This window comes from Ambystoma mexicanum, chromosome 9, assembly GCF_040938575.1.
Source record: "Ambystoma mexicanum isolate Mex_15411 chromosome 9, UKY_AmexF1_1, whole genome shotgun sequence".
NCBI classification, from domain to species: domain Eukaryota; kingdom Metazoa; phylum Chordata; class Amphibia; order Caudata; family Ambystomatidae; genus Ambystoma; species Ambystoma mexicanum.
Genome location: NC_090931.1, coordinates 1109772544 through 1109797596, shown reverse-complemented (window position 1 = coordinate 1109797596; position 25053 = coordinate 1109772544). Strand labels below are relative to the sequence as shown.

At 47.8% G+C, this 25053-nt stretch overlaps 1 long non-coding RNA gene across 1 annotated transcript in view; it reads right to left on the bottom strand.

The window, feature by feature from the left end:
• The window catches only part of LOC138489779 (uncharacterized), a 112143-nt gene extending 89800 nt beyond the window's left edge, over window positions 1-22343 (bottom strand). Inside the window, exon 1 of the long non-coding RNA XR_011274898.1 lies at window positions 22273-22343. This is a non-coding gene — a long non-coding RNA (uncharacterized lncRNA). The remainder of the gene's footprint in view (window positions 1-22272) is intronic.
• Window positions 22344-25053: the final 2710 nt, after the last annotated feature.

Genomic DNA, 25053 nt, shown 5'->3' with positions numbered 1-25053 from the left:
TACCAAATTCCTCTCACCTCTCTTCCTGGACAACTGCAGAACTTTGACGGGAAGGAAATTCCCGTCGAGGGGACGGCAGATTTGGACATTAAAATTGGGCGACATAAGTTGAAACACCCGGTCATAGTTGTGACCCCAGAGGGCACCCCTTGTTTACTAGGGAATGACCTCCTGAGAAGGTTGTCACCCCTAATAGATTGCGTAAACAGGGTCCTCTGGACCCAGACTAGCCGACCAATAAAATTAAAACAGAGTGTCAACCATGTTAGTTTAAACGGCACCTGCCACATGGTTGAACAAAAATCTGACCAAGTAGAATTTCACTTCCAGAACAACCAAATTCCAGACGTGACAGTAATAGCAGTAGGACAACAGACTGGTGATGGGGGGTCCTCTCTATTTCTGAAAATCAACCTTCCTTCCAGTTTAAAGTGGTATTCCACGCTGGAAGGAAACACTCTGAAATTTTATACCAATCCACAATCTGAAACTCCCACTCCTATAGTCCAGAAAGATGTGAAATCAGCTCAAAGCCTGGCTGATATTCAGCAATTTGGAGAGCAGTTGTTCATCCCTGTTCAGTTAAATGATGGGAAGGACTCTGTTCTCGCTCGAGTGTGTGTGAACAACGGTAAGAGCTTCATCAGCGAAGCCATGTTCCGCCAACTCCCAAAAGATCCAGCCATTCCCACCTTCAAACTGATAGACAAATGGGAAATGGACCTGGAAGCACCTAATTCCAAACATCTCCTGCCAAGCAGGTGTATGCTCAAAATCTCCATTGGCAACAAGAGCATTGTCCATAATTGTTGGGTCGTGCGAGACGTCCCTGCCGCCTTTTACTTAGGCAGTGACATTCTCAATCGCTTTGCCATTAGTTTGGACCTAATAAACTTCAAAGCTTGGTCCCGATTAGCGGATAATCCCATGGGCTTTGATGATCCAGAAAAAGCATTTAGGTCAGCTCAATTGCTACCTTATGCAGTTGAAATTCAGATTAAAGAGGAAGTCACCATCCCAGAAAGGACCCGACAATTCTCCCTGGAAGTGAAAGTTAAAAGAGGACAACATTTGAAAAACCCTGATGCTTACATACATCTAAATGCTTCTCTCCAACAGCAAGGGTTGGGGGTAAACCCAACACCATTAGTCAACATAGAACATGACACCATTCCAATAGAGGTGGATAACAGCGACTTAAGGAGTATTACTCTAGCCGCAGGCACCATTATTGGAATGGCGGTTGATGACCGACATTTTTCCATCGACTTAGTAAATGAACTGTTAGGACCAATCCCCAAGGACTGTTTTGACAGTGACAGTGATGACAATACAACACCAGACAGGATTTTTACCCGGCATGGGGGGAACTTCCTGGTGTACACTTCTTGCCCCTATGGTAAGGAAGATGTGACTTGTGACTTCAGGAGGGATGAGGTGATTTTCCAGGTCCATGAGGGCTGCCTTTCCCACCTGAAGCCTCCAGTCCAAATCAGCACTCTGACCAGGGACTTCTCCACCCAGCTGGAGGAGGCCGCGGAGATAGCCAAACCAGAAGTCTTTCCAGGCTTCAGGCAGATGGTGGAAGAGAGAGTCAACCTAGCTGATGCCTGTGTGACTCTGGAACAAAAGCAAAAGTTGAAACAAGTTTTCTTGGATTTCCAAGATCTCTTTGCGGTAGACTCATATGACTGTGGTCGCACTGTCATCCACACAACAACAATCCCCACGGACCCTGGCATGACTCCTGTGTTTGTGAAGCAATATCGCTTGCCTCTCGCATCAATGGAGTCCCTTACTGAAATAATTAAGAACCTTGAGTCCCGGGGAATAATCCGTCCAGTCCACAGCACCTTCAATAATCCGGTGCTGGGAATATTGAAGCCAAACGGCCAGTGGAGACTCTGCGCTGACCTCAGGGAGCTCAACAAACGGGTCCATACTTCCCGATGGCCTCTGCCCTACATTGACCAAGGTCTGGCCCAGATTCAGGGGTCACAGGTATTCACTGCAATAGACCTGACCAATGGATACTGGACCGTGCCTGTCAGTAGGGAGGACCAATACAAGCTGGCTTTTACCTTTGGGGGCCAGCAGTACACATGGACCCGGACTCCCTTCGGATACCTCAACTCCGGCAATGAATTCAACATTTTTCTACACAAGGCCATGCCCGACTTGGGTGCAAGGGGTAACCTGGCTTATGTAGATGATGTCCTCATCAAAAGCTCAACTGTTGAGGAACACATAGCGGAGATCCGTTATGTTCTGACACAGTTGAGGGCCGCCGGAGCAAAACTTTCCTTTCAGAAAGCACAGTGGTGTAAAACCCGTGTTAACTTCTTGGGGCATGAGATTACTCCTCAGGGTCTTTGTCCCCAGGAAAAGAAAGTGGAAGTACTTCAGAAACTGAAAGACCCCACAACTCTGCGGGAACTAAGGAGCCTCCTTGGACTGACTAATTACAGCAGAAAGTTCATTGAGGGCTACGCAGAGATCACCAGACCCCTGATTCATCTCCTAAAGGGGGGGGTCAAGTGGGAATGGGGTCCAGAACAAGCCGAGGCAGTAAAACAACTCAAAAGAAGCCTCTCACAAGCGCCTTGCCTAGCTTACCCGGTCAGAAACAAGGAGTTCTTCCTGGAGACAGGGTTCTCTAATACGTGCTTGACGGCAGTATTATATCAAAAGCATGACAAGGTCAATAAAGTAATCTCCTATGCGAGCAAAACTTTATCCTCTGTGGAGGAAAAATTCAACGATTGTGAGAAAGCACTCCTGGCGACGGTGTGGGCATTGAAGAATTACCGCCCGTTTATCCAGGGGGAACACATCATAGTGGAGACTCCACACCAGCCTCTGCAATATCTCCAAAGTGACAGAATCCGGGCCGGAAATGTGAGTAATTCCCGAATTACTTCCTGGATTCTGTCAATGCAAGGCTTTCCTGTGGAGGTCAGATATGGCCAAAACAAGAAGAGTCCCCTCGCGCAAGGTCTGGCTGACTTGCATGATTGTGCCAGAGAAAACTGTCTCGAGGACGAAAGTCTAAAAATAAAGGACAACATGGAGGCATACCTTAATTCCCCCCACAAAGTCTTTGAAGAAGACAAGTGTGAGGGAATGCCCACTGTCTATGTGGATGGATGCTCTTACCATGTTGACAACAACGGGGAGAAAGAACTGGTGGCCGGCGTAGGGAATGCATGGGTGAATGAGTCCCCAGAACCCTCCGCTGGATACAAAATTGGTCCCCGAAGTAGTCAGGTGGCAGAATTGATGGCTGTGCATCAGGCCATCCTCACTGCTGTCCAACATCAACTCCACGAACTGGTCATAATCACAGATTCGGATTATGTACGGAACGGGTTCGTGGAGCACCTGGTTAATTGGAAAACCAGAGGCATGTTATGTGCTAACAACAAACCCTTGAAACATGGGAAGTTGATCCAAAACATTGATGATCTGGTCACCTCGAACGAGATGACCATCTATTGGAAGAAGATCAAGGGTCATTCCAAAGTAGAGGGACCAGACAAAACTGGAAATGACTTAGCTGATCAGTTGGCCAAGACCGGGGCCATCCAAGGGGATCTAATTGAGATTGAGTCCCTGTTGGGGGAAATCCAGGTCACTGCTATCACTAGGTCCCAGACAAATGCTCACAACGACCTTTCAATTGCACAATGGAGTAAGGAGACCCCTGATGCTGATTTGATTACCGCTCAGAAGGGGGATCCAATTATTGGTAAATTTTACCAGCACCTTGAGGACCCCGAGAACTTTCCCCTGACGGATACCGATTACATTGGGAAAGAGGACCTAAGAGTGTTGATGAAATGTCCAAAAATGTTCTGAATCCAAGACGGTTTGCTGGTAAGGAAATCCAAAGCTGGCCACGATCAGTGGGTGGTTCCTACCTCATTCCGAAGCCTGATGTTAAGTCACGCCCATGATGCGGCCACCGCCGGTCATAGGGGGTTTCACACAACATTGGAAATCTTAAGAGAGGTTGCATACTGGCCACACATGGGCCAGGACCTCGACCAATACTTGAAGGGGTGTCTTGTGTGTGCACAATTTCAGCCGACATCCCTCACACACCGGGCGCCTTTACAAAAGAGGGGAATGACACTGCCATGGTCAGATTTACAAATCGACTTTGTAGGCCCTGTGATTCGCTCGGCTAGGGGGAATAAGTACATGTTGACTGTGACATGCTTGTTTACCAAGTGGGTGGAATGTCTCCCAGCCCCAAATTGCAAGGCAGAAACTGCAGCTGCCTTGATGATTAACCACATCTTTTCCCGTTTTGGTCTACCTCAAAGGATTGAGTCAGACAGAGGTAGCCACTTCACCAGTGAAGTAATGACAAAGATGTGGGAGATACTGGGGGTCAAGAGAAAGCTGCATATTGCTTATAGACCAGCTTCTTCTGGGGCAGTAGAGAGATATAACCGGACAATTGTGAGCATATTAAAGAAGTTTGTGGCAGATTCTGGGCCAAGTTGGGATATCCGATTACCTCTGGTCCTAATGGCCATCAGATCTACCCCTTCATCTGCAACCAAAATGTCACCATTTGAGTTGATGACTGGACGCAAGATGGTGCTTCCTCAGCATTTGCTCTACAGGACCCAAGAGCAGACACTGATAAATGCCTCCACTACTCATGAGTATGTAGAGAATTTAAGGAAACACCTCCAACATGCTTTTGCTTATGCTCAGCGGAATCTAGAAAGATCGGCTGATAGCATGAAGACCCACTATGACCTGAAAACTTCCAGGAAGGAATATCAGGTGGGGGACCGGGTCTATCTATACAACTTCCAAAGGAACCAGGCCAAGCAGCGCAAATTTTTGCCTACATGGAAGGGACCCTTTGAGATCGTCGATAAGATCTCCCCTGTGGCCTACAAGATCCGCATCCCCAAAGGCGGTTCGGCAGAGGGGGAAGACAAGTGGGTCCACATAAACCAGTTGAAATGTTGCCATCCCAGGCACACTCTGCAACAACTGGAGGAATCCTCTGGAATCCTAGCGGGTACTGTATCAGACTAATTCAGTTCCAATCATAAAACGTACCACATCTAGTCTCTAACATACTGTGATTTGTATGAAACTGTCTCTTAGTCATACTGTTTTTCAAAATAAGAATGTAATGTTTCGTTATGATGAAATGCATATGCTGCCCCACTATCTCAACAGTGGTGGAAAAACGTCTATGAGTAGGTATTGCCGCTCTTCCTTTGTCGTCCTAGGAGAAAGAAAACCTGAAGACGGGCCGAGGAGGGCGATCCGGAGACCGGGAACGAAGATTCAATGGGCCCAGTGGACCGCCCAATATTCCCATCAGGACCGGCGAGGAGAACCATCGATCAGTACCGGATGGAGAAGAAGATGCTGAACTGTGCCATCTACAGAAGAGGAAGAAGATTATGCGGACAGACCGGTGCGTGGGTCAAAACCCTTGTGCACCCGACTCCCCGTCGACTCAAATTCAAAGTGTAGTCGCGTGGGGGGGCTTGTTGGGTGTCCTGACCCACGTTTAAGCTATCATGCTGCAACATTTGGTGCTGTGGGCTTAGAAAATTCAAGATGGCGGAAAACCCACATGTGCGCCGAAATCCAGGAAAGCTGCGCAGTTTGTGCGCACACTAAAATGGTTGCCTCACTTGCCACCCACCAGTGCGAGAATGAAAGGCCGGGTTGCCATGAGGGAAATGGGTTGCCAAAGGAAAAACAGTAGCGCCGGTTAGCTTCAAAGCGCTTTAAAACCACCATTGGACTACCCGCGCAGTAGTCTGAAACCATTGGGAATGGAAATGCTGATTGCCAAATGCAACCTAGAATTGTGGGGAATTCATTTCTTAAATCCCAAAAATGGGTGCAGTACCAGTACTCACCACTATCCAAAAGCCGGCGTTTTAAAACCACTCTGTTTCCCTGAAGGCAAGTCAAAATGCCTATTTTCAAACATTGCAATATGTGCAAAATATTTACTGAACACCAGCAGACATTTGGCAGAATGGAGTTTTGTGTGCCTACAAAATCTGGGAAATGAAGATCATAAGACAAGGTTTATAACAAGACTGGCTGAGCTGTGGATTGCAGCAGTTTAAGTTGCACTGGATTTAAAGACACTAAAATCGAAAATGTTTAGATTAAATGAGTGACCTATGTTTGGTGTCACATGCCTTTGTAACTGTTGAAATGTCATAGTTTTGCACTTAGAATCAGCATTCTAGCTGCATGTGTAAAATTGCAAGTTAAGTTAAAAAGCAACAAAAAACCTGCCAGTTAGCTGAAGGTCTGGCTTAAGGAACTTGATTTTGCTTGGCAGCTACCCCCATCAGCAGTGAAACTTGAGTCACCACTGTGTTCCCAGGCCAACCTTCCTTTTGCTGCCCACACTAAGGATATGCCATCTATCTGATAATTGAATTACCTGTGCTCTGCAGGAGAGTGAACAAAGCCCTCTTCACTCAGGCAAAGGTTTTTATTACCGCAGTCGTAAAATGTAGCTTCCTCTTGGCAGGAGCTGGGAGGGGCACTGCCTGTGAGAGCAAGCTGGCTTGGCAGAACTGGATTAACCAGTATTTCTACCTTGTGCTGAGAGAAAACCACACCCCTTTGTAGCCAGAATATTGTTTAGAAAAAGATTAATAACTCATGGTGCGGACATGTGAAAATTTTATAAATGATACCATAATTCTTGTGATTTTTCTGCCCACATTTTAAGAGGTTTTTCGACCCGGTGGCGTGTTCAGGGGGGTTTTAGCGGAAAAGTGGATATTACTCTAAATGTATGCATGTTAAAAATCTGAAACTTCATCAGTTAATGTCCCTACTCCCTGCGCACATGTATGTAAAGTTGGGTCCATGTCAGAAATTGAAAAATCAGTTAAAAAGTCAATTATGTACCATCTCTGAATGCAAGCTCCTAGAAAGAGCAGATTTGGACAGAGACATGGCTAAATTCAGCCACACCATGTATATGTAATTTCAAGCAACTGTGTAACTGTGAAATATGTCTTTTATTATCAAATATAGAATGTGTGCAATCTGACAAGGGAGTGCCCTCTTGGCAAGCCATAAAATGACATCACTCTGACTCACAGTTCATTCCCCAATCAAGGGGAGGAATGAAAGCTGGACCAATGACAAGTGAGAGGGGCAAGTCTAGTGATGCAACACACACACCCACTCTCAAAAACACATAAAAGCAGAGAGTCAGGACAGATAGGGACCTTCAATTCCATTTGCTGCAACGCACTCTGCCGGACCATACAACATCCAGAGATCCAAACTTCAAATTCATCAACCTCCAGAAAGCCAAACTGGAGACTTCAATCTATCCAGAGCAGAGAGAAAGCAGTGCTGTGCCCAGAGAGAGACCAGAGCCCAGTCCAAAACCCTGACCAGATCCGTGATGAGGCCCATTTAATTCAAGAATATAGTGTGAGTACCCAGCAGAACTGTGTAGAACCAATCTCTTAGTTTAAATTCATCTAATTCAATCTATTTAACCTAAGTAGAACTGCAGCTTAGCAATTGTGTTATTCTGCCATCATTTTTAAAGCTGAAAAAGTGTGCGTTTAAAATTTGCAAAAACCAAAAACGACCTCTAGTAAATCGGTCATATCTCCGCAACCGTTTGGGCTAGAGACTTGCAATAACTTTCATTTGGAAGCTGAGATCCTAGGCTTTCCTAGGACCCCAAAACGATAGGGATAGTCCTTGCGGTTCCTCTGTAATAGCGCTCGGCGCATCCGCGAATTTTGCCGCGATTTGCAAATTTCTTCACGTGTAAAAAGACAGCAGTTTTGCTTTTCCTTGCCAGAAATTCGTTTAACCTGCTAATCATTCCTGCATCATTGCTAGTGTGAGCCTGGACTAATATTAACTAGATACCACTCTCCCTGAACCTCTGAAAGGGAATTAAAAGCATTTCCAGCATATTTCTCATCTATTGCCAGCACATATCAAAGCAGTTTGGACCTGTGTTTTCAAACTTCTGTAGTCTAAGCTTGCTGGGGTGAACTGATTTACATTGATTGCATTTCTGAGAACTGTGTGTTTTCCTCCCATTTCCTTGCATTGCATAAAGAGGGGGGGAGTGAATAGCCAGAGAAAAGTGATTACATTGTTTGGTTGAAATCATATTGAGTATTTTCTGTACTGCATTCATTGAATATTGCATCCATTTGAACTCTATAAGGCATTCTCTACCACATTATACTTTTGTTCCTATTTACCAGTGTGCTACCTTATCCATTTCATGTCAACTCCTTATTGATTATAGAGAAGCGTGTTAGTGCCAGATTCTCCGTTATTAATCTTTATCATATCAGATTAAGTGTGCTATTCAATTATTAATTTATTATAAAGCGTGATATATATATCTATTTTAAATTATCAAATAAACCTTTTAAACTTGCAAAACAGAACTACTTCTTGGCTCAGTGGGGTCAGGGGGATTCCAAGAGAGGGGTGTTATACAGGGGTAGTCATCCAGAACGCATGAACTGGACCTAAAGATATATCAATAAGGGTTTTCATTCAGTATTCTAGACTAGGCGTTAACTTAGCTGTAGTGCTGAATTGAATCCTCTTACAAATGGCTAGGCACCACACCTCCCAGCATGCATCGAGAAGTGGGTGCTGCAACTCCAGCCCTACAACATAGAAGTGGAGTACCGAGCGGGAGCAGATAACCCAGCTGACTACCTGTCCCGCCACCCACGGCCCGCCACAAACCAGGAAGAACGACACGCGACAGAGACGGACGAATACGTGTGCAACGTAGTTGCCTGTGCCCGACCACGGGTCCTTACCCTGCAAGAGATCGCCAACGAGACCGAGGCAGACACCATCCTGACCCACACCACTCTTGCATAGCCCAGCAATGAGCTTGCTAAGTTAGGTGTTGAGTACAAGGTGGTGGGTGGGGAGTACAGTGCTTGCTTACCCCAATGTCAGAGTGACTCAAGATGATAGATCTGCTGGTGGGATGACCAGCACTGCGCGCCCCGCTGCACCGTTGAAGCCCAGACAGGTACCGACAGGACTTGCAAGTCAGGCTTTAGAAGGAGGGCCGGCTTCCGGCTGCCAGTCGTTGTGATTGGCTGATCAGGAAGAAGGTAGCCAATCGGAAGATATGTTTATGTAGCAACGAGCTACTCAAGCACACAACAATGCGGCCACCATTTTCAAAAGCAAAATTTGAATAAAGTAGATGCTGTGGGCCATTGTGGGCGATTAAACGAGGCTTCAGATTGTGGGAGGTAATATTAAGCAGATTTTGAATTCTGCGATGAAGAGAAAGAAATAGTGCACATAACGCCGTGCTTCTCCATATCTCACCACAATTCTAGCTGGTGATCAGGCTCCTTCTACTGCTGCATCTTGCCAGCATGATCCTGGGTCAGTAGCTGCTGGTTTCCTGCCTATGTGCTGTCGTGGCCATGGCCCTTCTGGAAAAAGCGGATGTGTTAATACAGGGACACTCTGTTACTGGGCCCCACCCGTGCTTGCTCTCCTGTTAAAAGCGAAGATGCAGCAGGTCAAACTTTTTGCTGCTCTCGAGGCGGCTGCTTTGTGGCGCCCAAAGCATTTCTACCATACCTGCTTGCCCGACTAGCTCACTCTGTTGCCCACTCAGGTAAAGGTGATAGGACAGCCTTAGTAAACAATGATTGGTACAGCCGCCACCTTTGCTATGGTAGCTCAAGATTATTGTAAACACTGCTCTGTGCGTTTGTCTCATAATGTGGGGTGAGCAGAGAGAATGAGGCAATCCGTACATCCGGTGCCGGAAGGTCCAGCTCACACCCGCCCCCCTCGCCCCCCCCATCCCCTCATACCCCCTTAGCATGAACCTTGCATTCTGCTTAGTTGTGGTCGTCATTTTTTCCGGCTGGGTAGAAGCAGAGGAGATAACTACGGCAAACAAACGACGGGCCAAGTTCATCCCCAGCTTTGGGCTCCCTCTCCTCACTGACTGTGTACCCAGTGTACTGGGCCAGTTATCAGGGAGGTGTGCGCTGCGCTTAGAATTTCCCAGCAATTCCACTGTGCCTACCGTCCACAGTTAAGCAGCACTGTGGAATGCCGACTTGAACCTTAGACTCTTTACAGAGTGTCAGGAAATCGGATTGAAGTGTCCCCAGACGCTGCCCTTTGCCTGCTCCAAATACGCAACCACCCACACCGTAATCATGGGTTGATCCCACATGTGGTCCTGAGAGGGGGGTCCAAGGTGTATGGGTACTTCACCTGCAACAGCTGAACTTGCATCTGGAAGACGAAGCTGTTAATTATTGACATACACTAGTCACGGCTGTACCCAAGAGTGGAGAGGACAAACAGTTTCCTGCACCAGCGCACGCGGCCCAGCCCTGTTATTCACTACAGCCTGGTTGTTGGATGTACACACGCGTGCACCAGAGAGAGTCAGCCCTGCTGCCCTGGACCGTACCAAGTCCTGCTCACTTCACCTACAGCTGTCAAGTGTGCCAATGCTGCCACCTGCACGCATGCTGCCAGTGCCAGACAGTAACATCCCCAGCAGCCAGCACTGAAACAGAGCCGACAGACCTCAAGCTATCCAGAGCCTGCACACCTACACCAGACAACTTCATCCACAGCCACACTGTCAGTCCAGCATGATCCTTCAAATCATCCTCGAACAAGGACGGAAGCAAATTCCACAATTCACTCTCCCCTTATATGCAGATGCCCTAAACGAAGACCCAGAGCTGACCAGCCTGTTTCACGTGTTAGGGTCTCAACAAGAGCTACTGTTCAAGCTCCTCCATCAAGCTACTGAGGCTCCAGAGGAAACCACTTTGATCCAGGCCCACCCCTTGCCTACAGCGTCTGACCACCCTGGTCCTCACAACCAAACAACAGGGAGATACGCCATGCAGGCCTGACAAAGTCCTCACCAGGATCAGTGATCCCCCAGACGTTGTTTGTGGGCACCGCTGCTCACCACTGGACCGGTCAACTGGCAAGAGATGTACCACCCAGATGGGGTAGTACACTGGCAGAGTGTGCACACTGCCTGCGGGCATGCCCTTTCCTGAAGGTTTTGGATCCTTTTATCACTTGCTGGTCAATCTCTTTATACTGATGACCTCAGTCTTCTTGTAGCTTTGGTGCTATGGTTATCCCGGACTTCGCCACCACTGGATGAAAGAACTAGTCCAGGAACTGCCCTGCCTCCTTGTCCCCAAATTCCCAGGTGCTCACTGTGACTCCTAACTAGAGGAACTATTGTGAACATTGGGTTTGTAACCTTTTGCACCAAACTGAACTTTTGCACATAGCGGGAAGTCCTGCAACCTTGTGACTTTTTATGAACATTTGTTTTCCCTTGCAAACTGAACGGTTTATTTTTTGCTCGAACCTTGCGCTTATGAACAGACACTCCAACCTGGGGAGACTTGTGTGCATGCCCTGTGCACCTGGCGTACCATGACGCACCCCTGGTCTGCACTATTCTTCATTATCCAACCTACTGGGACTGCAGCTTTTGCGAACAAGTCACCAATGCTACAGCTCAGCTGCTCATCTCTGGGCTCACAGTGAGAACAGTTTCTTGCACATCACTTGGCAATATTCTTGTATATTCAGTGTCTCGGGTTGTTGGATATGTGCTCATCATCTGCATTATTTAATCCCTGTGTTCAACATAGCACCTGTTCCTTTTAACCGGGGCGATGTCTACCTTTATCTCCAGTTGGTTACCCAATCCAGAGGTCCCGGATCCAAAGCTGGCTTTCTTTCCCAGATGGGGTGTACTCGTGCTCAAAATGTTCCCACTCTAGAGCAGACCAGCTGCGTGTCACCTGTCCTCTCAGGCTACTGGGCGTATATGCCCCACAAACCAGAGTGTACTATTCATGGGAAACGCGCACATGTCAAAATTACCTTTTTACCAATGTGTCCATAAATGTCAGGTTTGCTTTTACCCCAGGGATCTCATTTTCCTAATCTGGGTTTGCCATCTATCGAGGGAGCTACTTCAACTGTGTTAACAAAGCTCACTCCTGGTTTCCCCGGGATTGGAGGGTGCAGGGGGGCCGGTGAGAAGGTAAATGGGGTATGTCCTGCCAGCCATCACACTCCCAAACCTCTCCGGGGGCCCCCATGCCAGAAAAAGAGAACCCGTTTGGGAAAGCTTCATCATTGGGATGTGGTACTTCACCAGGATGGGGGTAAAATTGAACCAGGATCAGTTGTCCCGGCTCGCTATACTTTGCAAATGCCAATGCAGCTTCCCTGTCACTTTTGTCCCATGAGCAAAGGGCTATCCCGTTCTATGGCGCTGCAAAATCATATGGCGCTGGACATCGTCTTAGCAGTCAAAGGAGGCATGTATGCTCTTGGAAAAAGTCCATGTTGCACCTGCATGCCAAATTCAGCTGGCTAATTCACAGATATCGTTGCCCTGGTTCAGCAGAAAGGGACAGCCCTCCATGGGAAGACGAGTCCCGAATGGTCGCTTTGGTCCTGGGTTAACAAACTCCTAAGATCCTTGGGTAGTTCGATCATCCTAATCGCATTGATACTTATTCTTCTCTTGAGCCTGTATTGTTTCATGTTGTTATGCACATGGCTCTGAACCTGTATCAGTAGATAGTGTAAAATGTCTTACAGAGTGACACAAATACAGTATTGGAGCAAAACCTAAGTACACCGCCACGAGACCCCCATTCTGTACTGTTTGTTCCTCCGACGACGTGAACGGATGAGACTTGAGTGAAGATCTCATGGAGGGGTTTGTGGTGGCAAAAGTGAAATCGGGCCATCCACTTATATACTCCTTTTCTTCTCATTTAAGAGCTCAGCCATCTGCAGTTGCCATATTAAATTGTGCCTTGCTGCCTCCAACTATATGTAACTGGAGGGACAGCCCTGATATCGGGCAGGAACTAATGGGCTGGAAAAGCAAGATATATATACAATGATTGTTCCTGTCCTCTATAATTCCATACTGCGATATTTTAGAGCAGTGTATGTTTTAAACCTTCCGAGAAGAGCCATGCAATAGTGTTGAATCCTAATCACGTGGTGGTGAAACAACCATAAACAGTGTTTGGTTTATTATGGTAGCCTCTTTATTGTTTTCGTGGCTAGTCTTTTCAATTATATTCTTAAAACAAGAACAGAACAAATGTTCAAATAAAACAAGGTAGTACAGGGGGTCACCTTAGTTTTAGCTTGACACAACTTAGTCAATTACAGATCGACAACTGTGCATGTGTAAATAAAAAGGTAAAGACAAAGAAAAAAGGACAAACTTGAAAACAAATGCAGTTCTCTGGAGGTGGACACAGTATTACTTCATAAAAGTCCACCGTTCCATGGGTTCAAGGCTGTAACATATTGGATTCAATTACTGTTTTTCTGAATACATTCAAACAGAATAAAAAATTTAGAAAAGCACAGAATTCAAACAATTATATTTACTCATATAACCGTAATTAGGAAATCAGTCATCCTGATTATCAGTCATCCTGATTATCAGTCATCCTGATTATCAGTCATCCTGATTTCCTAATTACGGTTATATGAGTAAATATAATTGTTTGAATTCTGTGCTTTTCTAAATTTTTTATTCTGTTTGAATGTATTCAGAAAAACAGTAATTGAATCCAATATGTTACAGCCTTGAACCCATGGAACGGTGGACTTTTATGAAGTAATACTGTGTCCACCTCCAGAGAACTGCATTTGTTTTCAAGTTTGTCCTTTTTTCTTTGTCTTTACCTTTTTATTTACACATGCACAGTTGTCGATCTGTAATTGACTAAGTTGTGTCAAGCTAAAACTAAGGTGACCCCCTGTACTACCTTGTTTAATTTGAACATTTGTTCTGTTCTTGTTTTAAGAATATAATTGAAAAGACTAGCCACGAAAACAATAAAGAGGCTACCATAATAAACCAAACACTGTTTATGGTTGTTTCACCACCACGTGATTAGGATTCAACACTATTGCATGGCTCTTCTCGGAAGGTTTAAAACATACACTGCTCTAAAATATCGCAGTATGGAATTATAGAGGACAGGAACAATCATTGTATATATATCTTGCTGCCTCCAACTGCCTTGTCCTACGTTGTTTTGCACATGTCCTAACCAGAGTACCGTAAACTCGGTTTCCAGTATACGTTTCAAGTGGTTACAATGTGGTCATATTCGGCAATACAAGCAATCTGAGATTTGCAACATGCAACAGACAGTTCATCAGTGTAAAGACTTAAGAGGGCTATCTGTAATTCTGCCCCCTACATGGTGGGGTAAAGGCACAGAACACCCCAGCCCAGGCTCTCAATGTGGTAGCAATGGACAAGCTTTCAGGAGGTGATTCAGGCTGGTTCTTAAATACAGTGAGTCCCCAAGCTCCACAAAGGAATGTCGACACACTATTAGGTGTTAACACTGCTTCGCTATATAAAATAAGGTTCAGTAATTGCTGTAAGGTACTTGTAAGTGAATGCATGAGCTGTGAGAATGTTGGTGTCCTGTTGGGGAATATTGTCCTGCGAGTGCGTGTGAAGTTTCTACTTATGTCAGTTGAAGATGGGCTAGCCTGGGTGATGGGACCCTGTGGTGTCCTCTAATGTAATAGCTTAAGAGAACTTGTAATTCAGCTTATGTGTGAACCTTACCAAGGCTACCAAAGCTGCTTTTCAACAATGGCGACAAGGAAAAATTAAACTAAGATCACACGTGCAAGAAAAGAGGAAGAAGCAGTCTGCTGAGGGGGGAACAGCAAGATGAGAAGAGGAACCACTGTCCACCCCCGCCCTCCTGGGAAAAGAAGTCCCATCACCCAGGGCATAAAGATGAAAAGGAAGACCCCAAAGCAAGGGTAGTAACCATCCAAGGCAGAAGGAAATTAAGGTCAAAGCCCTTAAAGTTGTGAAATGGCCTGCCCAGATCCCAAGGGAAGGGTTAAGGTAGCAGTGCGAAGTGCAGGAGTGAATGGGGACATGACAAAGAAATGCCCGGCGCAGCACTGTATGAAGGGGGAAGAGCAATCTGCCCTATGAGATAACCAGCGCAACAAGAAGGGAAAGGAAAACCCAGCACAGGGGTACCCCATAGTTGAGAGGAAGTGCCTGCGCTGACCCATAGAGCACATGTTGAGACATAGATGGGGCAGTTATAACCCGTGCATCCGTCCATTTGGACCCATTACATAGCAATTGCTCATTCCACCTTTCCCCCCCAGAAATGTGTTGAATGAGTCTTTGTTTTTGGCATAAAAAGGCTGCAGATTTATTTTCCACAACATCATAAAATCATACTGTACACATTATTGGAAATAACTCAGAAGATGCAGCGACTGCTCCGTGTCCAACAACCTGCTTCCCCCTTTCCTTCCAAAAGTCCAGTATAGGCCCAACTCTCCCAACCCTTTGCGCCTGGGCCTCGCCTGCCCATGCAGGTGTTCCTGGGCGAGGAGAGTGCCGTTTCCTTGGGGGAAGCTGAGCCCTTGTGGTTCCCCCCAGATGCCCCTGCCGCTTAGGCTCCCAAGGGGCGCTGGTCTGAGAAGAGCCAAGACCCTTCCGGCTTTCTCCTGGCTGATCCGGAGTCTGTCTCTTGTGATTGGTCACCCAAACACTGCCTCACCGCCTCGCCGTCCTGCGACTTCGGCGACCTGGCTTGTCTGTTCCTTGTCCTAATTGTAGGGAGGGTGGGTGAGTGGGAAACAAAATCCTCTTTCTGGTCCTTGCGGGCGGGCGTCCTTCTGCCAAGGCTGGATGGAAGCTGCCTGCAGTAAGGAGCCCGCCCGATATGAAGGGGTAGCTCCACCCCTTTCTTTTGTAGTCCCTCGTGGGCTTTTTCCATTTCTGCCGCGCTTTCCGCAGGCGCCTGCCCCTCATTCCAAAGGGGGAGGGCAGGAGGAGGACACCGCCCGGGTTATCGGGGAGCCTCCTCCATTTTCTTTGGTCTTTGTTCGTCGTAACTGTCATAACCCGTGCATCCGTCCATTTGGACCCATTACATGGCAATTGCTTATTCCACCTTTCCCCCCCAGAAATGTGTAGAATGAGTCTTTGTTTTGTTTTTGGCATAAAAAGTCCACAGATTTATTTTCCACAACATCATAAAATCATACTGTACACATTAGTGGAAATAACTCAGAAGATGCGGCGACTGCTCCGTGTCCAACAACCTGCTTCCCCCGTTCCTTCCAAAAGTCCAGTATAGGCCCAACTCTCCCAACCCTTTGCGCCTGAGCCTCGCCTGTCCATGCAGGTGATCCTGGGCGGGGAGAGTGCCGTTTCCTTGATGGAGGCTGAGCCCTTGTTGTTCCCCCCCCACCCCCGACGCCCCTGACGCTTAGGCTCCCAAGGGGCGCTGGTCTGAGAAGAGCGAAGACCCTTCCGGGTTTCTCCTTGCTCATCCGGAGTCACCTCTTGTGCTTGGTCGCCTAAACACCACCACGCCACAGGTGGGTTACCGCCCGCCGTGGCTCCCCCATTTCCCTTATTTTACCTTTCCAAGTGGTTTTTGCTGATATCCAACCAAGGGAGCTCCCTCCCCTTAGCTACCAAGTGGCTGCCTTCCACCAGCTAATACTGCAGGGACTTTGAGTTAATCAGCCACTGCCCGCTCTGTGAAACACCTCTCCAGGAGCTTAGTGCATTTTGTGCTTAATTTGTAAAATTGTTTCTGCCCCTTGCTGGCCAGTGCACTCGTCCTTTGTAAATTCAAACAGAGGCTTCCCTTTGATCATGTTGTACCTGTTCTAGGGAACCTTCCGCCCCTACCCCTTTTCAGCCCCTGGCTGCTCTGTGGAAACCTCTCCAGGAGGTTAGAGCCCATTGTGCCCAATTTCCTGTACATTTTCCCATGCTGGCCATTGTACTCGCTCTTTTGTAAATTCAACATGGAGCTTCCCTTTGACCACGTTCAGCCCGTTCTGGGGAGCCTTTCGCCCCTATCCCATTTCACCCCCTGGCTGCTCTGTGAAACCCCTCTACAGGAGCTTAGCGCACTTTGTGCCCAAAAGTTATTTTAGCAAAATTTCCCATGCCCCATGTTGGCCAGAGCCCTCACCCTTCTGCGGATTCAACCAGGGGCTTCACTCTGATCACGTAGGGCCTGTTCTGAGGCACCTTCCGCCCCTACCACCTTTCTTTCCTTGAACTCCAACCACCGGCTCCTAGTTTACCTAGAAATTCTTCCCCCCCTTTATTGGGCTAAGACTCCCCCACCCCTTGGTCTGCCTGCCCGTACAAGAGTTAACAACTGGGGAAGCGCTGTTATCGACTGGTAAGTTGGGTTTTTAGTCCTTTGTTAGAATTACACCACTGGTTTCTTTCCCCACGCCATAGGGGGCAATACATGAGCAAAATCTGAGAGCACCTGATGAGTGGCTATGATTTTTGGGGAAGTCATCCATGTCTACGTGCCATTGATGAGTCCAGGGTAGTTGCTAGGTCTGGAAAAGACCCGGGGCTAAGCTGATGTCGGAACTGTTGGGACTGGGGGCTAGCTAGTCTTTTGGCTGTAGCTCCTGAGATTCTGTCCAGGGCTACAACCAAAAGATCAGGGGCTATAGCCCCCTTAGCAACACACCCGGATGAGTCTCTTCAAGGCTGGGTAGTACCCATTCCCAACTACCCAAATTCCAAAAGGGGGACACCCCCTTTCGTACTTACATGTCATGCAATGCCATTCACATTCAGCACTTCCATGTCATGCAAGGCCGTTCACATTCAGCATGTCTATGGGGCTATGAACCCCCTTTGCCTCCGAGAGCTATTTACCATTACTGAACAGCTGAGCTTGGCCCCACCAGGATCATGAACCTGCGTCGGCAGGTTCTGCACAGATGTCAAAGCAAGCGGTCACACCTGCTAAACAGTTCTACGTGACCCCGTACCGCAATTGTAATGTGGAAAGCCTTTCCCCCTGGGCCTCGCCAGCCCCGCCCTCCATCAGCCACTCCGGGCACCTTGTGCCATAATTTCAAGGCACCCCTGCCTGCCCTCATTCACCAGCCACTTTCGAGCCTCTCGCTCCATAATTATTAAGGGACCCCCTCAGCCAGAAACAATATACAGCGTATGTCCCATAACATTGATTCCGGGCACTGACCCGTTGCCCAATTGCTTCTCCGACCCCTGAAAGCTTCTCCTTCGCCGAATGATGGCACTGTGACCAGCCTCATCCTCTTGACACCCCTTGCCATCCAGCCTCTACCGGTGCATAACCCATGCCGTATGCACCTCCCTCTGTGACTATCATAACCTCCAGGTAGCCCATCCAGACAGTCTTTATGCGTACACCCCATGAAGCCCCCCATAAGTGAACCCCAGTGCCCTCAGTGCAGCCCTTCGCTCAAAACTTTGGCCCTCTTTGAACTGGTAGGGCCCCTCCATTCTAGCCTTCTATCTTCTGCCCCACTTCTGTAATAACCCACCGTGGTATGAGCCTGGCAGGTAGTGACCAACACCCCGGGATGATCTGCACGTCCCGATAACTGCTTGTTCCCTTTGGCCTCTTCCGCTTCCCATTCCTCTCATTGGCCTCCCGGACAGATTTGTGCGCCACTGCGTGTACTAATTACCCTTCTAGGCCATACTTTCCAAGCCCTCTATCACCCTTGTCCCTACCACCAAAACCTTTCCCGTGCATGCTTGACAAACAAAGGAGCAAAGAACTGCATAAATCAACCTAATTTACTATAATGATTTACCAAACCCTTTTAACCACTCCTCCCTTTGAGTGTTATCCCCTTGCCAAAGGGACCCTCCACGTGTCCCACACCTTGCCACTAATATTCCCCCGGCAACTATTCTTATATGCCTGTTTAAACCGGTAAAAGAACTGTCTGTTCACCTCCCTGCTTAAATTTGCCCAGGCAATGGCACCCCTGCCTATCCTTTTGGCTTTCCTGTACATTCCGAAGGGCTTCGCATCACCTGGGCTCCAACTACGTAGCACATGGTTTCAAGGACAAGAGTGCGCTAGGAGACATAGGTCCCAGTTCATCCCGGCAACATCAATCAAACCTGAAAGACTGTGAAAAAGCCCCTTTAAGTGCTGCTCATTCCCACTAAACATACTATCATGCGTTAGCCAGCTGGGAGACCCCCACGAAATGCCGTCCCCAAACAAGGTTAACCTCTTATCCAACACCTGCGATTTTTGCACCCCACTCACACCATGCTGCTTCGTATCCTGGGGGCCCGCCAACATCTATCCTAAACCGATGCACTATTCGTGCCTCCATCCCGTCATCCTACCCCCTTAGTATGGATGACTGCACCACATCCTATCCCATCGACCCATTCGCCCAAGGTGTTGCACCAAACCCATCTATCACGGTGTTCCAAATGGGTTTTAAACCCCACTGCTGTCCCCCATAATTCATGCACACGACTGCCGGGTTTGTATGGTAAACCCCCAACATTCATGGGCGAAATTGTTAGGAGGGGGGGGGGGCAGGGGTGCTTGACCCCCCCCAACTTTCCTGGTACCATTTTGTCCCCATTAATTTGGCTGGGGCACCCTTTTCTTCAGATGTAATGTCTCCCCCAACATTTTCAGCAAAGTTACTCCACTGCCAACATTCACTGTAAGAACACAACTACCCGGGTGTTCTGAGTCGGCCTTAAACCACCCCGCCTTCGCGAAAATCCAGAAACCAAACTGCCGCGTTTTGTATGTTGCAAGCATGACTTACTGGCTGCAAATTCACCAATGCATTCGAAATGGGCCTTACACCACCATCCTGCATTACAGGACCCAGCACTTAACACTTGCACCACTGTTGGCTATGTCCAATTACTATGTTGATCAACCCTTTTTCCTTTAAAACGCGCTTGATAACCAGCTATTCCTATGTGTGGACGCGGCACTCCAACCTGCGTCGTTCCGAGTCGTCTCGCCTCCCCAGCAGGCACCCTTGTCCCGGCGTTGTGCAACCCCCGCTGCCATTGCCTTTGATGGTGCCGCCATTTCACCTCTCCCGCGCAGCTCAACGCCCATGTTGTGTTGAAGAAGGCGCCTCCACCTGCGTGCCTGGCGGATTGGGATCACAGTCTCGCGGGCAACAGAACTGCAAAATTAGCACGCAAATCCAGCGCCACCCCATGAGCCCATGGTCAACCTGCTCATAAAATTCTATGGCGCTATATTCTTGTTCCTGCTTTGGGGTCGCTCCGTTCAAACCTGCTATTTTGCATTCTTTGCCAGACCGTAATTTCAGGGCCAATTCCTGAGTAGGAACCCATTCTGTGACGATTGCTATCATGTCAATTAAAACATCCCCTTTTGACATCCCATCTGAAAACAAATACACTGTCCGGAGAGGAAATGGCTGCATAGAATCACTCGGGCTGAAGTTTGATGTCTTACAAGATGATGCACCAAGGAACTACTTTAGAAAAATACCAGCCGCCTTCTCTGCACGTGGCAAGAGACGAAACAAAAATTGCGGTCTGGAAAAGATAATACTTTTGCATTTATATAGCGCTACGAACCTGGGTTCACGGTGTGTGGTGCTCATTCGTTTACCTCGAAAGGATGAAAGGCTGAGTTTGGCCCTGCCGGGATTCGAACCTGCGTCAGCAGGATCCGCACTGATGTCAACACAAGTGCTCTGCTCGCTGTGCCCCTCGACCGGTCTCATAATGCAGATATAATCCGATGCTGCACAGCGCCGGCCTTAACTCAAACATCCCCGCAAATCTTATCGTCACATTTAAATGCACCTGAATATTAAGCGTGTTCATATAGAAGGCGCTTAGCGAGCTTTCCAAACCGTTTTCCGATTAAAACCTGATAAGTCTGGTTCGCCCAGAAAGACACCCTCCGTGTCTTTTAGTTTTGAGTAGGGCACTGGGGTGGGCATGATCCGGTCAACGCTTGCCGCTGGACTTGCCCCCATATTTACCAGACCTCCGGTACAACCTAGGACTGCGCAGCGCGGCAGCCATACATAGTACATGTAGTTTTCAAACACGTGCCCATACGCGAGGTGAGAGATGCAAACCCTGACTCGCCCGTGCTTATATTCCACACACTTTTAAACACAATGCCTGTGCAAAGCGCCCGAAGGGAGACAAAGTACGATGCCGAAAAACCCCTGCATGCCTTTATAATGAGGCACATCGCACGCATTTCCTGTCCCACCTATTTACATTTCCCGACAACCGTCGCCCACATAGATCCAAACGTGATACAAAATTACCCTCTATGCCACCTCGACAAGCACAGTCATAAAAGCAACATCCCAACGTCATTGCACACCCCCCCCCCCCATTTTCGTCACGCACCTAGCCCAGCTGAGGACAAAACCAAACTCCGGTTGCCTGTCGCCCGCCCGCCTCGTGAGCACTGGTGCTTCACTCCATGCTCCTGAGCGGATCGGCTGGAGATTCCGACCATCGAGTTATAACGCAGTCTCCCGCATTCTTTACTACCCGAGAGCCCGCGCTGCTGTGACTTTGACCATACCATCTCCCATTAAACATAGTGCACCCACATGAGCAAAACATTTGGGCGATTTTGCTGCCGTGCCGGCTGACGCCAACATAAGCGCCGCACATTGTATAATTACTGCAAAACAAGGCGCACTCCTGCCCTGGCATTTAGCCTTAATAACGTTATGGCGCACGCCGCCGGTCCTCAGGTGCTAACCGCGGCCACCGGATCACCTATTAGCTCCTGAAACCAGCCCTCACTTCATCCTGATCCTGGCATACCCGCAGCAGAATCCCACTTTCAGCAGAGTTCCACTGCTCTCCATTTACCCTGCTCCCTACCCGATGCTCCTTCATTACTGCCACCCCGATCCTCATTCGCTGGAACCCGCCATCACCGGAGCCTTTCTTACTCTGTAACGGACCACAGCAACACTTCCTCACCAACGAACGGCAACACAAACCGGTCCAACGAAATCCTCTTTCTGGTCCTTGCGGGCGGGCGGGCGTCCTTCTGCCAAGGCTGGATGGAAGCTGCCTGCAGTAAGGGGCCCGCCCGATATAAAGGGGTAGCTCCGCCGCTTTCTTTTGTAGTCCTTCGCGGGCGCTGGCCGAAGGGGGAAGGCAGGAGGAGGACACAGCCCGGGTTATCATGGTGCCTCCTCCATTTTCTTTGGTCTTTGTTCGTCGTCACCGTCATAAAAGGCGAAAATACATGAAGAAACAGCCTACGGCAAGAACATAAAATGAAAATTAAGGCGTTCATATAGTAAAGAAGCAAGCAAGAAATATATGCAAGCATGTGTACGTACTGAAGATGGTTGCGGTATGGTTAATGGTTTCAGGCAGTTCACTATCGTCGGGTGGCCGACGGTTGCGAGCATGAAGTTGATTTCGCTCTGGTGCAACCGAGGTACTGATGACGTCACACACAGTGCAGCAGGCGATGGTGAAGATTAGAATGCCAGAACGTAACTGCGTGTGATGGCCGTTGTTTGTACGGCAACAGAACAACAAGTCCAGTGAAGTAAGCGGCTATATAAAATGAATAAGCTATGCTCCATCTGAGGAAAGGACGTTTGTCATGTGACACTCTAAGTGGTAATTACCAAAATACAGAAATGCACGGTCTGAAGAAAGGACTCTCCAGTGTTCTGCAGTGTGTGTCGAAACCAGGAGGAAAAAGGAGAGTGCTGATGCAAAGGGATCCTCAGAGTTGGAGAAGATAGTAAATCAATAGAAGTGCCGTCAGTGAGAAACCCAGTTGTGTCAAACTGTCAGTTTGAGAGCATCACAGCGGCTGACTGGGAAAAATGCTATTTATTTATTAGCATTTATAAAGCACACAACAGCCCTTAGGCACCGTGGTGCAGTTAGAGATACTTGCTGGTTACAGAGGATACAGAAAGCTTAGTGGTTACATAGGATGCAGAAAACAGTTGCATAATATACTGTGTAGTGGAGTGGGTAGGAACAATCCAGGGAAGGTGTGGCGGGGTTGGGGGGAAAAGAGGGTAGGTGGGCGGGGAAGCTGATCGAGCTAATTGAACAGAGTGGTTTTGAGGTTTTTGCGGAAGGTGGATAAGGAGGGTTCAGCTCAGAGAGCGTTGGGTAGGGCATTTCATAGTTTGGGTGCTATGTGAGTAAAACCTATACCTCCAGTGTTTGCTCTTTTGATAGGGGGAACGCAGAGTTGGTTGGCGTGGTGACTTCATTGGTGGCGTGTCAAGGTGTTTCTGGTAATAAGGCTGTATTGGCGGGGAAACAAGTAATGGAAATGCTCGAAGTGACAAGAGAAAGCAATGAAGTTGTGTCTGAGGCACTGAAATTAACGTATCCTTGCAAACAAATGTATATGTCTCCCACATGGAAGGAAAGCATTTGTAGAATTAATATGGGCTGTGGTTGTAATGTGAGGCAGTTTAAGGATGATAGACATCTATGGATGACACATGATTTAAAGTGTGATGTCTATTTGTTAGAGGATTTTCAGGTGAGCTATACATATGTAATCTTCTTTGAGGATTTGCAGGATTTTATGACAAAGTCGTTACAGGAATATGTTCAGAGTTGAGAAATGCAGGATGAATGCTTGGAATTAACAGAAGTCTATGCCAGTGTGAGTGTGCTAGCAATGATAATTTTTAGGATTTTCAGGTATAAACTGACTTATATGGACAATTTGATGTGAAAAGAATGGTGTCCACGTTTGATTGTGATAGTATTCACAATTTTGAGGCTTTGCAGGGTTTATGTTGTGCAACACAACACAGACTTTTCGCACTACAATATGACTTTTCGCAATGCATGTTTCGTTTGGTCCTAGCAAAACCCGACCAAATTTTAATAATTTCAACGTGTAAATTATCTTTGGTAAGGATGGAAGTATAGCGCTATATGATCGGAATTGTACCATGGATAAGAGAGAGATCAGTGTTATTGTGGTCAGCAAATGTGCAAAAGTCGTGTACCCTCGATTGCTAAAGTAGACCTTGTGTCTGCTTTATATAGATAAGGGGAGGTTGTGCCTACCCCACGCAGACAATCTGGGAGACAGATTAAAGTTTTGAGGTAAATAGTAGGGGGGTCATGCCCCAAAGAAGATGTTAGGTGAGGTCATGCCCCGGTAAGAATTTCTAATGTGAGGTGACACCTACACCTATTGTCATGTTGTGGGAGTAGTATTTCCCAATAAGTTGAGCGAGAGGTCAAGCCGCTATCAAGTTGCAATGTTTGGGTCGTGCCAAATACCATTTATGAGTAGAGGGAGGAGTTCCCTAGTGGTAAAGTGGGGTGGGGGGTCACACCTCCTAAGAGTTGTTATGGGTGATACTGCCCCTATCCAATGACGGTCATCTCCCTAAGCCCCATCCCTGGTGACCATCTTCAGATTTGGTAAGCACATAAAGTGGCAGCATGAACCAAGAAGAGCCACAGTGAATCCATGCCGGACGCACGCTGGAGAACAAGGGTTACAGGTAAGTAACTTAAACCTTCTCTAGCACATGGTCTGGCATGGATTCACATGCTCAAGAATAACCATTACAGAGCAGTACATAAACACAACCACGGGAGGTGGCAAGGCTCAACAGAAGCAATAACACACCTCTGGAACAGACTCATCTCAAACCGTTTGCACCACTTGGCCGACTCAGGACTCCTCCCTGGAATCTGTCGATGCAGTAGAACATCGTGAAGGTGTGCGCAGACCTCGACGTAGCAGCCCTGCAGATGTCAAGCCGGGTCACACCAGAGCGGAACGCTGTTGTTGCTGCGATGGCTCTGGTGAAGTGAGCTCTCGGCCAGCCAGGCAGCAGCCTGTTAGCCAGTCAATGACAGTGCATGATGCAGCCAGAGAGCCACCTGGAGATGGGAGCCTTCGACAATGCCTCTGTGATTTACAGGTCCAAATTTGATGAACTGAGAAGTATTCCGAAGATTCTTCGTATGTGCCACATAGAACTTCAAGGCATGAGCAATGTCCAGTGATTGCAAGGTACTCTCCGCTGGCAACAAAGGATTTGGGAAGAAGACAGGTAACACCAAAGGTTTGTTGATGTGGAATTCAGATGGTACCTTCGGCTTAAAGGTAG